Below are 15,323 nucleotides of genomic sequence, written 5' to 3'. Positions count from 1 at the left end.
GTTGTATCACAATATGAAAGTGTCCTACTTTCAGAAGATATGGGGAGCAGAGGAGAAAAAGGGCTTGAAATGTACAAAGTTAGAAGCTACTCTGTGAAAGAGTCTTCTCATCACCAGACATGTAAATGTATAAGCAAAGGATTCAGTTCTCATAGACACTAAGTCAAAAATAGAAGTTTTGTTTGTCACAATAATATGACATGTACAATTATAAATGTGCCATACATTTTTATAGGGATTACACATATGGAATTCACCTGAATTCCTGTGTGTGTGGAACTCAATCTATAAAGTACTATAAACAGTACTATAAACAGTAAGTGAATAAATCGAGTTCCATGTTATACATTTGACTATTAATGATAAAAAAAATAAAGTTCAATCAACTATGCTAAAAAAAAGTCTGAGTTATCTTTTTATTTTCTCAATAGAGCAAATTTTTCAAAAACCCAATGGTGGTTATCACTGGGAACTGTATTTACTTCTATTTCCTGTTTAATCTGAATCTCTCACAGCTGGTGGAGAATTGACAGAGTCCATGTCATTGGAAACACGTACAAGGCAATGTCTTCCTTGAGTGTGCTATCTTTGCCTCCCACTGCTAGGAGGAGCAAGATGGACTGCCCCTGCCCAACTCCACAGACAAGTAACTTGGGTGATTTCTTCTCTCCTTTCAAAGCTGCCCTTTTAGCTAATGCTGAAAAACAGCTGTGATTAGGAATGTGAATTCTGGAGTTTGACTCCTGGCTCTGCTACTTACTGGCCATGCAAATTTACTTAACTTTTCAGTGCCTCAGTTTTCTCACTGGTAAAATAGGGATAATAATAGTACCTATACCAAAGACTGCATTGAGAATCCATGAACTTACATTATGAAAATTTTTTAGAGGTCTAATCATTTATACATAGTTATACACATATCCAGAACACAGATAATGTGTAAGTACCATTGCAGAGTTGTTCTGGTGTTAATTCCACACCAGCTAAAACACTTGCAGCAAACGGCTAGTGTCTGCCAAGGTGCTATTCAGGCCCTCCTGCTCTTCATTCACGCCATGTTTGTATCACCTTCTGATTCACTTCTGCCTTCCTGGGTCTATCAGTTTCCTGGAGCTTCTGTAACAGAGCACTACAAACTGGGTAGCTGAAAACAACAGAGTTTATTATCTCATATTTCTGAGGCTAGATGTCCAAAATCAAGGTGTTGGCAGAGCCCTGCTCACTCTGAAACCAGTATGGGAGTCCTTCCTTGCCTCTTCCTACTTGTTGGTAGTTTGCTGTCCACCTTTGGTGCTTCTTGTTTTGCAGCTGCATAACTCCAAACTCTGTCTTCATCATCACACAGTGTTCTTTCTGTGTGTCTGTGTCTTCACGTGGCTGTCTTCTTATAAGAACCCCAGTCATACTGGGCTAGGGCTCCACCCAACTCCAGTATGCTCTCATCTTAACTAGTTACATCTGAAATGACCCCATTTCTAAATAATGTCACATTCTGAAGTACTGGGTGTTGGGACTTTGATATATCTTTTTGAGGGGTGAGATGTAATGCAATCCATAGCATTTGGCATTTCACATCCAAGTGGAATTTACACTGAGCCACACCAGCGTGGCCACTTTCTTGTGCCAAGTTATCTTGCCCTAGTTTTGTTTCCTTAAAAACCATTCTAGTAAATTCAAATACATCATATTGAATGTATTTGAATTTAGGTTGTAAAAATGCATGGGTTTAAGATACATTATTTGCCGTGCATAATTGAGAAAAAAATTGAGCTTCTTAACAGATGTAAGCCACAAAATTATTTAGTTGTAGTGCTTCTAAGATAAGTAGTTATTAAATGTGGGCTCTAGGCTGGGTATGGTGGCTCACACCTGTAATCCCAGCACTTTGGGAGGCTGAGGTGGGAGGATCACTTGAGGCCAGGAGTTTGAAACCAGCCTGGGCAATATAGTGAGATGCCATCTCTACAGAAATTTTTTAAAAACTAGCCAGGCACAGTGGTATGTGCCTATAGTCCCAGCTACTCAGGAGGCTGAGTTAGGAGGACTACTTGAACTCAGGAGTTTAAGGCTGCAGTGAACTATGATCATATCACTGCATTCCAGCCTGGGTGACAAAGTGAGACCCTGTCACAATTAAAAAAAAAAAAAGCTGGAATTCCCAGTGTTTAGGGCTTTACTCAGTTTTCCCTCCAAAGGTGGCACTGGGGAGAAAAGCAAATGCGCTACTGAGAGAGTTGGGACTTCCCATGAGCCTGGGACCCAGCATAGGTTCACAGAGTAAGTGAGGAAACCGGGATTCAAACTCAGGGCTGTCTGCTACTTCCCATGGAAAAGTCATTGTTTCAGTTGTGATCCTTTTTACTGGCTATTTTAGATGGACATTTTTCAAAGAGCCTCTTTTTCTTTAAATGTCACCCACATAATCGATCAATCTGAACAGTGAATGTGTAACAGAGATCTCAGCAAGGCCTGGTATGGCAGAACAGTTAAAGTAGGACCTGGGCAATGGGAGCTAGGACTATTGTTAAATCTGCCAAAAGTAGCTAGGACCAAGGCCAACACCTCATAAGTTTTGTCCTAGGTGGCCCCAGAGCCTTTGATTGCCCAGTGGCCCAAGGCTGTGAAATAATTCAACCACTAAGACAGGTCTATTTGGGGTTTAAGCTCTGCCTTACAAGCTTGGTGAATTCTCACCTTAAAAGTCATGTTCTGGTAGGTCTGACTTTACAATCAAAATTCTACTTTAGAATTCATCCAGTGATATGGAGATGCAGCTGTCCTGGAGGGGATAATAATTAAAGGATGTTGGCTGGGGGACAAGGACCCAAGTGTGTCCTTTCCAAGCAGAAAAAGTAGCTGGAAAATCTTGACTGGGGATAAGACAGGGTTTTACTTAGTGGCTTAACTCATTCTCTTTCAGAAGTGGCAATGGAGAAAAGTGGTTCCTTCTTCTTTTTTTTAAGCATACAAGAAGAATCAATCGAGAGAAAGAAAAAAAAAATCCCATTTCAGGGAAGTTAAAGTCTATAGCAACATCAAGTCCAAAGATCTATCAACTCCTGGTATAGGTTTTCAATTCTGCAATGGTTTTTTAATTTCAAGTATAAAAATTCAAGGTAAAAAGAAAAAAAAAGAAATCTATACAAACCCAAGAAAAACAGGGTAAGATTAAATAATGATTGACGAAAGCTAAGAATTTGTAAAGTACATAGCTGTTCCCAGGTTTTTTTTTTTTTTATTTAATCATCTTTCCTTTATTTTTTTTAAGAATGTGACTTACATGGATGTATATTTTTGATTTGCATTGTTTGTTCACATTTAAAAAAAAAATAAATGGGAAAGGGTGTAAGTATTTTTATTTCCATGAATTACATTTACAGGAAGCCTAGCTGTGTTCAAGGTCACCCACTGCATTGTTAATATTCTGCTCTTTGGAGCCTGTCACCACACTCGTCAATCTCCTCTTCCACCAAAAAAGTTTAGATTTGGAGAGAATCACTTGCAGGGCAAAAAGTGAAGGAGAGCAGTAGGCAGAAACTATATGAAAGGGTCAGGGAGTAGGACCTGCTCCTGGCCCTTTCTCCTTCACCTATGCCTTCCTTACCAAACCCCATCCAGTTGTATTCTGCCATCTATTCTTTGTGTACTTGTTTTCAACCACAGAATAAAATTACAACCTGGGCTGAGTGGAGCCACAACAAAACCATGTTACATAACTGGAGCTTGGCCCTCACTACTACTTGGCAATGCTCTCTCTTTAATGGATGCCCCATTACAGGTCTCAGGACACTTATTCTAAACCCTTCCTCTATCAAACCCTGAAATCACTGTGGAATATTCACGCTCAATAAGTAGTTTCCCATCCAATTTAATGTGTACCAAAACCACTCAATATAAAACCTCTTATACTTTCTTTTTTCAACTCACATTTTCTCAGTATCTTACCACCCAACTCTTCCTTCTTCAGTGTCTCTTTCCTAACCCCTCTGCAGAGTTGATCCCACCACATTTTACTTCAGGAACATCATGTTCTCAAAAAAACAAAAAAACTCTTTCTCTTGACTCTTTAATCATCACCTTTACATTTTCTCTTCTATCAATAATATTCTCTAGCACCTTCTAGTCTTTAAAAAAAAAAAAACATTTTTAATGACACCACTTTTACCTGGGTTAAAGTGTATATGTCTTATATCCTTTATTAGCGTGAAGAGTCCTTAAGGAAATAAATTTTAAATATTTTTCTATTTCCCCAAACTCTAACATTGAGCTTTACACACAGTACGTGCTCAATGAATATATACTGAATGAATGAGTGAATATTTTAAGTCTAGGTAAGTTATAGGTAAGTTTTCTTTGGCTTATTCCTGGTCTCTGAAATGAAATCCATGAGAGTGGATTTTCACTTGCTTGCTTCACTTGCTTCAGTGAGGACTCAGTTAGGGTTTAGAATGCCCGAAGACTGCCCTGGACTCTCTCTCAGATAGCTGCTTTCTCAGTAACTATCTAACAGCTATGTCTCCGGCTTCATCAGAAATTTCCAAATTACTATGTCTCCATTTTGACTGCAGGATTTCAACTTGCCCTCAAAATCTTTTACAGTTAATTGTGTCAGTGCAAAGGGAGTACTTCACGTCTGTCTGTCTGGGTCTGCCACATTTTCCCGCAGTTCAGGGGGCCACAGGAAGGAGCATCACTGCAGCCTCTCATGAAAACACAAAGCTCTATGCCAAGGGTACTTCTCTGAGGCTCCCAAAGCTGACAGTCCTTAGGGCACCACAGCCAGGCTGGGCCCCATGAGGGGAGCAGACTCCCTATCACTTGGTACCCATGTTGTCACTCAGCCTATCCAAAATACAGCTCCTTTGACCCCTGGCTTTCTCCTATTCCTCAGTCCAAAAGGTAACAGAGGACAAGACGCATCTCACCGCATTACCTAGGCTCAAACCCAGTTCCAGGAGCCAGACATGGACCAGATGCTACACCATCACTCCACTTTCCTCAATTTTTTTCTTCTGCTCTGGCTCAGACCCCAGAAAACTATTCCCTCCTCTCTCCAAAATTCTCCTGCTTTTCAGCAGATACAAAAAATGCTGAGGGTAAGGAAGGAGTGTCATAAAAGGAGAGGGTGTTATCTATGTTAGCAGAGCCCAAGACCTGGATCAATCAGTCAAATGCCCTATTATAATTCAAACATCAAAAGACACTAATCTGCTCCTCAATCAGTAAATTGTATCACAGGCCATCTTAGGCTACTGGTTCTGAAACCAAGAATTCTGTATCACTTACCAACAGTCCAAACTCAACCTTCACTGAAATTCTCATGCATTCTGGGGAAATCATAAGATTGTTTCCAACTGATTCTTCTTCTATTTGTATGAAAAGATGGGGTTTTCACAAGTCCATGCAACACAACCTTGGGGACTCTCCCGCCTACCCAAGTCTTTACCACTCAACCTGCCAGACCTCCTATTTAGATCTGACTAACAGTACCTCAAGTCAATGCCAGCTGGCCCCCAAGTCTTTCCCCAAAATGATCTCATGTGAAAAGAAGATTTTGGAAAACAACATCAAAAAGCTTGTTAGGACAATTCTGAGTAGTGCAGCTGAGCTAACCAGGTTACCATAGCTATGATCCCCTAACAGGTTTAGAGATTTTGCATTTACAGAACAAACAAACAAAGCAACAGAAATCCCTAACTTTATCTGGCTGTTTCCCATCTAGCTTTTTAAGTCAAATGAGCATGTTTTTTCTACCATCCCCGTCTGTAGCCCATCTGAGAAGTTCTTAAAGGACGAGGGAGAAGAAGAAGAGGGAATGGGGGTAAGAAGCAGTTAAGGGAGATGCAGTGTGAAATAAGGGGGCACAGTGTAGGTGTCAAACAGAAAGAGAAAGTGAGAAAAGCCTATAAAACAACGTGTCTTAAATTCATCATAGAGAGGAAATACTGTTAGAAGTGCTGATTCAAGCACTTTGGGATTACTTTAAAACTGCCTTGTTCCAAAGACAGGGCTCTGGGGAAGCCTGGCTTTCTCTCTTTTTTTGTTGCCACAAACATGACACTCAGGGAAAGCAAACAGCTTTGTTTATTTTCCCTCAAATCACTCTATAGCTCGACTTAAATACGTCCATTAAGTGGGCCTCTTTAAATACAGCCCTGAATCTTGGAGTTGTAACTGAAAATATTATCTGTTATCAATCAAGAGTCCTTGATTGAAAATATGTAACTGTTATCAATCAAGAGTCCTTTCCAGTGGTGGTTAGCTCCTGAGAAGGAATTTCTCTGTGCTTGGTACTCACCTTCTTTGAAGGCAATCAAGTGCACTGACACAAAACAGGACTATGAGACCATTTGTACCTGGTTGTGGTCCAAGGAGAGGTTTACCGGGCATTTCCTTATGAAAGAAAGTTGCTAAGCTGTAGTAAACACCCACAGATCTCTGAGGCCAAGAATGAATCAGAAAGTTATAAATAGTTATAAAACCTGATCATTTCCTTTCCTGTGTCATCTACACAAGGGCGAATAGGTTAGTACATTTCAGAGTGTTAAAAACAGGACATGTAGAAAGTCAACATTAGCCTACAACCTCATCAGTTCTGACAAGGGTCATCATAATGTGGATTAGCAAGTGACAGGACAGCGTTTTCCAGCCACGAGATGGTGTATGGTTCTAAGGCCACCAGAAAAATCCTTCATGAGGTTCTAGCCAGAGTCACATACAAGAATCACACCCCTCTCTATCTTGTGACTGCTTGGTGTTTTCTGACCTGGTCCTAACCCCATGTATGTAATGTAGTAGGCCAATGTTTCTGAGGAGTGGCATCGTCAATTGCCCATGACTTAGTCCTGTGTGTAGAAATTCAGGAGTGAAAGGCAAGCCTCTCATTGCTTCCTTCCTAGAGTGAGGAGGCTTCACTGAGAATTTATTTGCTTTCTGGAAACTGACAGCCATGTTAAACATTGGTTTCTTTCTCGAAGCCAGACTCTGTGCTGCGATATAAAAGTTTGTTCTTAGTCCAGAGAAGGGTGACTTATCTTGGGGGTCATAATCTGCTGCATCAGTCTGTGACAGGTTGCAAAATTGGTGTGAGATTTCTTCCTTTGATTGAATCAACTATGTTTGTGAACTCTAATTTATCAACATTTCCTTTGACCATATGCGCCTCAGGCAGCGATCGTGCCCCATAATTCTATATAAAATATAGCTGTAGTTCCCTGAGGGCTGATTCTTTTTCCTTATTGATTCAACCTCAAGACTGCAGTTGTTCAGTGTGGGTAAAATGAGGTGTGCATCTGTCTGTTATTACCTTCGGCTTAATTCTCCATCACTTTCTTGACTGCAGTGTGTTTGGTTATTCCCTGTCTATGTTTTCTTCTTGTTAGGGTTTCTTATGGCACAGAATATATGCACAATGCTAAAACCTAAGCTGCTTTGTTCACTTTATTAGTAAGAATATTAGGGTTCTAAAGCTGAAGGGTTTATAAATCAGGCATTTTTTTACTTTCCTGTTGCAGCAAATCTCCACTAACTTATACAATGCCCATTATGTGACACTTCCCTCTGCCATAATTGAAAAGGCAGGAAACCACACGTTACCTCATCTTGCATGATAATTTTGGGCTCTGACTCAATTAGAAGTTGTGATTAGAATCATAGAATCTGAATCTTGAAGGGAATAGAGAGGTCATCTCACTGACTTATCATGGGAATCACCAACGCTGTTTCTTATTTTTTTAAACTACAAGATTTCTTCTTTCTTCTCCCCAGAGATACTGATTTTCTAGGTCTGACTTGGAGCTCCAGAATCTGTACTTGTGGAGGGTTCCTGAGGTGATTCAGAGGATTTGCTCAGTCTGTGATCCATGGATACAGTTCCCTCTCCTTCAAAGGGAGGAATATCTACTTTAAGATTCTTGATTTGTGAATATCCTGCTTTTGTAGGAATAGTGTAAGAAACAAGGCCTTCTCTGTGGAATCAAGCTTATCACTTCACAGGCTGACTGTATATACTGTACATGTGTCATCTATGCTTTCCGCAAGCTTGTGTTGAATGCTTATTCTGAGTACTAGTATTAGTTCCATTGAAGGACCCCCAATGGACAGCCACTGTACAAAACATTTCAGAAATAAGATGTTTAGTCTCCACAGCAGTCCTGCAAGTAGGTTTGTATAATTTTACTCATTTTAAGAAGAAATTTAAGGGAGATAGAATTTAAACCCACTTCTCCCAGGGGCTCTATTGCCCATATGTTTTCCAGTGTATCATGTCTACCATCAAGTTACACAATAATTGTGTAGATAGGTGGACACACTATGCTTTTTTTTAATTAACAGAAGCTAGTTTTCTTCGTCTCAGGAAAGATTTTTTTTTCTGACCATCTTAATTATATAAAAATAATTATAGTCAATAATTATTAATGACTTACAATCTCCCAGGTACTATTTTATGCTATTTACGTGTATTAATTCATTTAGTTATTAAACAAATCCTATGAAGTAGATATTATTATTCTTCCAAATTTACAGGTGAAAAAAAATTAAGGTTTAAAGAGGCCAAATAACCTGCCTAACATCTTGACCAGTAAGTGGTCAGGTGGGATTTGAACCTAAGGAGTCTGGCTCTAAAGCCTTTGCTGTCATTCACTATTCTATGTTGTCTTTCAACCACAGTGCTAGCAGACACCAGTTATGGATTAGAAGAAGGCATTATAATTTTTATGATATGATGATGATTTACTGCATCAGTGCTGTCATTCACTAAGACCTCTGTCACTGGAGAGGAGGTAAATCAAGTTTGTTTATTTGCTTGCATTTTCCATATTTTATTTGTGTCAAAATCAGAATTTATTATAATTTTACTTTCCTGGCTTTACAGGAAGTTAACGTACCTATAAATATTTAAAATACATTTAGCTTATTTCATTTTCAATTGAGGATATTGCCAAGTACCTGCATGACATTTTCTTATAACCCAGTAATAATGTTAATTGATTTTTAATGTATTTTAGCTCACTGAAATGTCTTTGCAGGATCCCACTGTGACTAGTATCGCTTAACAATAATAAATCCAGGATACTCTCAATTTTTTTTTTTTTTGGTAACAGATCAAGTTTTTAAAGAGCTCAGAGCCTTTGGGAAAAATCCAGACCAGGATACAGGGAAAGGAAATAAACCCTTTGGAATGAAATTATCTTGAGAAAGCCAAAGTCTAGGATGGCCATCTGGGCTCAAAGAAAGGTTCACGGAGATGGTCATGAGTGAAGGCTGGTCTGAGAACAGTCTTGTGACTAGTGCCAGAGTGCTTTTGGGCTCTCACACAAGGGACAGTAGAGGGCTTTGGGAATGAGTTAACATAAAGAATCAGCTGGTCAAATGGGACTCACCGAAATCCAAGCCCTTACCCAATATCGAGCTTTTCCAATAATTTCAAGGATACAGGCAATCAAGAGACTCAAATGAAGCAAAGAGGTATCTGAGACATTGGGGGTGGCTCCCTATCTTTTCATGTTATACATTTACTCTCTGGCCCAGAATAATAAATGAGATCTCCAAGTGACATCTAAAGGGTTTTTTCTCACACAGGAGGAGGAGCATTTAAGTCATAAAATATCTCCATTTTATACTTCAAAGAAAGACATCCCCCAGGGAGTCATGCCTCATACAGCCATATATCCTAGGTGTATTTAATATAAATTATCCTAACCCAGGGACATCCTGCTAAAGGTTTTCAACAGATGAGCTTTCCTCCTGCTAACAAACATCATTAGTCTGTTTACTCAGAGGTCCAACTGATAAGATCAGATTGGGTCACTTGCCTTCTTCTCTTTCTCCCAGTTGTCCTCTGATAAATGATGTGAATGGATCACAGGCCAGCTGCTTTACTTTCTTGGCCCATTGTAAACAGTGGCTCAGCAAGGGGAAATAATTTGAGAGGGCTGGCCCTGGACTGCCATGAGCATCCCTGAACAGTGGACAAGCATGGTCCTCCAAATTGGGTCACACTGTGCTTCAACAGAAACCCAACAGGGTGAACAAACCCCCTTTGGACTGAGTAGGTGTCTGAAAAAGAAAAGCTGTGACCTTATTTGTATTCCACATTGAAGAAACTTTTTGTAATTTATACACTTGCATGTGTAAATAAGTAAATTTATGCCTACAAATAGTATCAGCCATTCATAAAAAGTTCATAGGCTAGCACAGTGATTCTCAAGCTTGGTTGATACCACTGACCAGGAGTAACTGGAGATGGGTGATGGCACCTTTTTGGTTGTCATAATAACTGAGGGGCACTACTAGCATTCAGTGGACTAGAGCCGGGGACACTGCACAATGAAGAACTATCCTACCCAATATGTCAATAGGTGCCCTGTTGAGAAACTTTGCTCATGAGAGACCCACAAGTCAGCCATCATATTCTGTATATTGGAAGTGCACCAAGTTTGACCAAAGAAGCATTGTGGTATGCTGAATTCAATTCTAAACAGTGGGGGAGAGGGGGTGAATTAAGAGTGGTTTTGAACATACACAAATCTTTAAAATGATTGTGATTTTCACTTCTTCATGTGCTAGGTTAATTATAGTACTGACAATCTCCATAGGGAGATTTATTTATTTATGTTTATAAGAGTCTTTAATGATTTTAAATTTCCACTATTTTACAGACCTCTTTAAAATAAGATAGATTCTTACCTGTTGAGGATGGTTTAAACATTTACTGCTGAAAGAGTAGATAAATTGATCTCTCAAAGTCCCTACTAGCACTTCAATTCTGGAAGATTATAATTAGCCCTAAGAGATCATCTGCTACAAAACTTTCTATTTCTTGCCAAATTCAAAAATGTTTCCAGTGCATTCATGGATTGAACAGGCTCTATCTGATCATAGTGGTTCACTTTTCCCATGAGTTCAACAGGTTATATTTTTAGCATTTTTTGAAGCCAGAAAAAGAGTCACCCAAAAATCCCAAAAACCCCAAAGTGCTAATTTTCAGAAGGGAGTTTTCTGGTCACAAGCAGTGGACTACTTTTCAAGTGGAGGAAAAAAAACTTAGCTTGAATTAAATTTATTGTCTATTTTTTTCTTTAAACTTCTTAACTTTAAGGATAATTTATGTTTTAACTTGAATCTTTGAAAATATTTCCAAAAATTAAAAGATAAAGTCATTTGTATAGAGTCAGAGAAAATTTGAAAATAATGAAAATTCATGATACATCCTAAAGCTTTTACTTATTGAGTATTCCTTAACATATACATGATTTATTAATTTAGTAAACATTTTCTTGTGGCCTGTGATATGTCCAAAAAATCATGCTAGCTACTGGGTAAACTGCGATGAGACAAGGGCTCTGTTCCTGAGAAGTTGCAAGTATATTTCTTCCTTTATATTATTGGCTTAAACTGAATCACATTCCGCCAATTTACTATTTTTTGACTTAAATAAATGGCAGTTTCATATAGTTCAACCTATCTGTGTTGCATTGAATCAGCTGCAAGGTAAGTAGGCATTCCCGTGAGGAGAAGGGAACTGGAAGACTAAGAAGACTTCCTCACTACAATACTACTGAGATTAAACTGGATCCTGAAGCCTGGGAGAACCACTGCAGGTTGTTACAGTGTTCAGAAAAAGGGGGGAAGGTAGAAAACACTATTGATCTCTGCTATTGAAAAGTAATATAATTTTGGTGGTAGTTGAAGAGATGAATGCAAGGAAGGAGTTGTTGGAGATTGTGAGATCACTTGTAAGTCTATTCCATTAATTTACACGAGACATGATGAGGACCTGAATCAAATCTATTCTACAAATATTATATTAATAGAAAATATTTTGAAAATAACAAGATGGCCATGATGGTTACTTTTCTGTGTCAACTTCATTGAACCACAGGATGCCCAGACGTTTAGTTAAACATCATTCTGGATATTTCTGTGAGGGTGTTTCTGCTTGAGATTAACATTTGAATTGGTAGAATAAGTAAAGCCAACTGGCTTCCCTAATGAGTGGCTTCATTCAATCAACTGAAGACCTGAATTAGAACAAAAAGCCTGAGTAAGAGGGAACTTCTCCTGCCTGTTTGAGCTGGACATTGGTCTTTTCCAGCCTTTGAACTTGGACTGAAACATTGCCATTTCTTTTATCTTAAGCCAACTGGCTTTTGAACTAGAACTCACACATTAGCTCTCCTGGGTCTCTAGCTTTCGAGTGCAGATCTTGGTACTCCTCAGCCTTCATGAGAACTAATTCCTTAAAACAAATCAATCTCTCTCTCTTTCTTTCTACACACACACGTGTATATATATATATTATACACACATACACACATCCCACATGTATACACAAACATATTGGTTCTGTTTGGTTCCATTTCTCTAAAGAACACTATGGTTTTGGTACTGAGAGTGGTTCTAGAGGGATAGAATTCTAAGGGTGAGTATTCTGAATTGGTTCTGGAGCTTCAGGAACTGACTTTCTAGTGTGATTAAAGATGCTAATGACTCTATTTCTAGTAGCAGAGAGAGCACTGATAGTCCACGGTGTGGTCTGGCAATAGAGATATGCAAAATATCACCATTTGATATTCCTAATCAATCACTTATAATAAACAAAAATCCGAGGGACTGTGTATATGATACTCTTAAACATTTTTTGCTAAACTAATGAATATGATGAGTTTGGCTGATTACTCCTGTTATTTCAAGACAAAGTGCAGAAAGAATATGATAAGCTCAGGGATTGGAATTCCCAGGTCAAGCACTGCATAAATGACCAAAAGCTTCTATGTGTGCCACCAAGGAGATCCTTATCTCCTGTAACCACAGAGCTGAGATTGCTGAAAATAAAAACTGCAGAATCTTACGCTGTGACTGGCTGAATTACGATGCAAGTTGAATTCCCAGGATCCCACAGTGTCTACTGTTAAATTAAGTACATTGATTGGGAAGGAATAGGATCCTGAAAGCTGGAGTGGAGATGTGTGGGAAGACCCTGATGAAGCTGGGGACTTTTGAGCTCCTAAAGTCTGTGAGTATTGTTTGCCAGTGGAAGAGGCCTCGCCACTGCCAATAGCAGCAGCCTCTCTATCAGTGGGAGCAGCCTCTCCATGCCTATCTGAGGGGATTAACCCTACACTATCTGAGAAAACCATAGAGGCCTCCCCTGAAGCAGTTGGTGTGGAAACAATGCTGAGTCTCCTCAGGCTCCATCCTTCTACCTCAGTGAAATTTCTAGGGGCTCAGTGGTGTGGGGTACATCAAGATAGTGCCCCTATGGTGAAGGATAAGTTTCTGGCCCCTCCGACAACCAAAAAAGGCACAACACCTGGTTGGATTTTGGAGGCAACATATTCCTCATTTGGGTGTGTTACTCTGGCCCATTTACTAAGTGACCCAGAAAGCTGATAGTTTTGAGTGGGACCCAGAACAAGAGAAGGCTCTGTAACAGGTCCAGATTGCTGTGCAAGCTTTTCTGCCACTTGGGCCATAGGATCCAGCAGATCCAATGATATTTCAAATGTCAGTGGCAGAAAGAGATGCTGTTAGGAGACTTTGACAGGTCCCTATAAGTGACTACATCACAGGCCCTTAGGATTTTTGAGCAAAGCCATGTCATCCTCTGTAGATAACTACTCCCCTTTTGTGAAATAGCTGTTGGCCTGCTATAGAAATGAAACATTTAACCATACGGCATCAAGTTCAAGTTACTATGTGACCTGAGCTCCTCATCATAAACTAAGTGTTACCTGACCCACCAAGCCAAAAAATTGGGTGTGCACAGCAGCACTCCATTATCAAATGGAAGTGGCATATACATTAATGGGCCCAAGCAGACATGGGCAGGAACAATAAGGTATACGAAGGAGTGGCCCAAATGCCCATGGTTCCCGCTCCTGCTACATTGACATCTCTCTCTCTACCTGCACCTATGGCCTCATGGGGAGTATCCTAAATCAGCTGACAGAGGACAAGGAGACTAGGGCTTGGATTCTAGATGGTTCTGCATCATACAGAAGCACTACCCAAAAGTAGACAGCTGTAGTACCACAGCCCCTTTCCAGGACATCCCTGAAGGACAGTGATGAAGAAAAATCCTCTCAGTGGGCAGAACTTTGAGCAGTGTAACTAGTTACTCACTTTGCTTAGAAGAAGAAATGGCCAGACATACAATTATAGACTGATGCATGGGATGTGGCCAGTGGTTTGGCTGAATGGTCAGGGACTTGGAAGAAACATCACTGGAAAACGGTAACAAGGAAATCTGGGGAAGAGGTATGTGGATAGACCTCTCTGAAAGGGCAAAAAAATGTGAAGATATTTGTATTCCATGTGAGTGCTTACCAAAGGATGATCTCAGCAGAAGAGGTTATCTAGGAGACTGTAAATGCTTTGAATCAGTGTCCAGTGTATGGTGCCACTTCTCTTATAGCTGGGATTCATGGGTCCAGGAATTGAGGGGTGGAGATGGGAGTGGCACCACTCATTATTACCCCTAGTGCTCCACTTGCAAAAACTTTTGCTGCCTGTTTCTGTGCCCTTATGCTTTTCCGGCCTAGAGGTCTTAGTTTAAAGGAGGAATGCTTCTACCAGGACACACAACAATGATTCCACTGAACTGGAAGTTAAGACTGCTGCTCAACCACTTTGGGCTCCTCATGTTTTTGAATCGATGAGCAAAGAAGGGAGTTACTGTGTTGGCTGGGGTGATTGATTCTGACTACCAAGGGAAAACTGAACTTCTACTTCTCCATGGAGGTAAGAAATAGTATTTCTGGAACACAGGAGATTCCTTAGGGTATCTCTTGGTATTCCCATGCTCTGTGATTAAGGACAATGGAAAACTACAACAACCCAGTCCAGGCAGGACTACTAGTGGCTCAGACACTTCAGGAATTGAAGGTTTAGATGATCCCACCAGGTGAAGAACCATGACCATCTGAGGTGCTTTCTGAAGGCAAAAGGCATATAGGATGGATAGTGGAAGACATAGCAATAAACACCAACTCTGATTGCATGATCAGTTATAATACAAATGTGAGAATGGTGGTTGTCATGAGTATTTCCTCCTTATTTTGACGTGAATATGTTTCTGTGTATGTATATAATCTTTATTTTCTTCCCTCTCTGATTTCCTTATCATGTAACATAAGATGCATTAACTTTATATCATAGTATTTAAGTATTGTTAATTTTATTCTTAGTATTTAAGTTATGGGATATCAAGGAGAAAAATGACCATCACTCAAGGGACTCTACCTTCTCTTCTGGGGAAGGGGTTAATGCATCTTCAATTGTACATGAGCTGGTTGTATCATGTTAGTTGGAATTATGAC

This window comes from Eulemur rufifrons, chromosome 18, assembly GCF_041146395.1.
Source record: "Eulemur rufifrons isolate Redbay chromosome 18, OSU_ERuf_1, whole genome shotgun sequence".
NCBI classification, from domain to species: domain Eukaryota; kingdom Metazoa; phylum Chordata; class Mammalia; order Primates; family Lemuridae; genus Eulemur; species Eulemur rufifrons.
Note: the sequence above shows the minus strand (reverse complement) of the source record.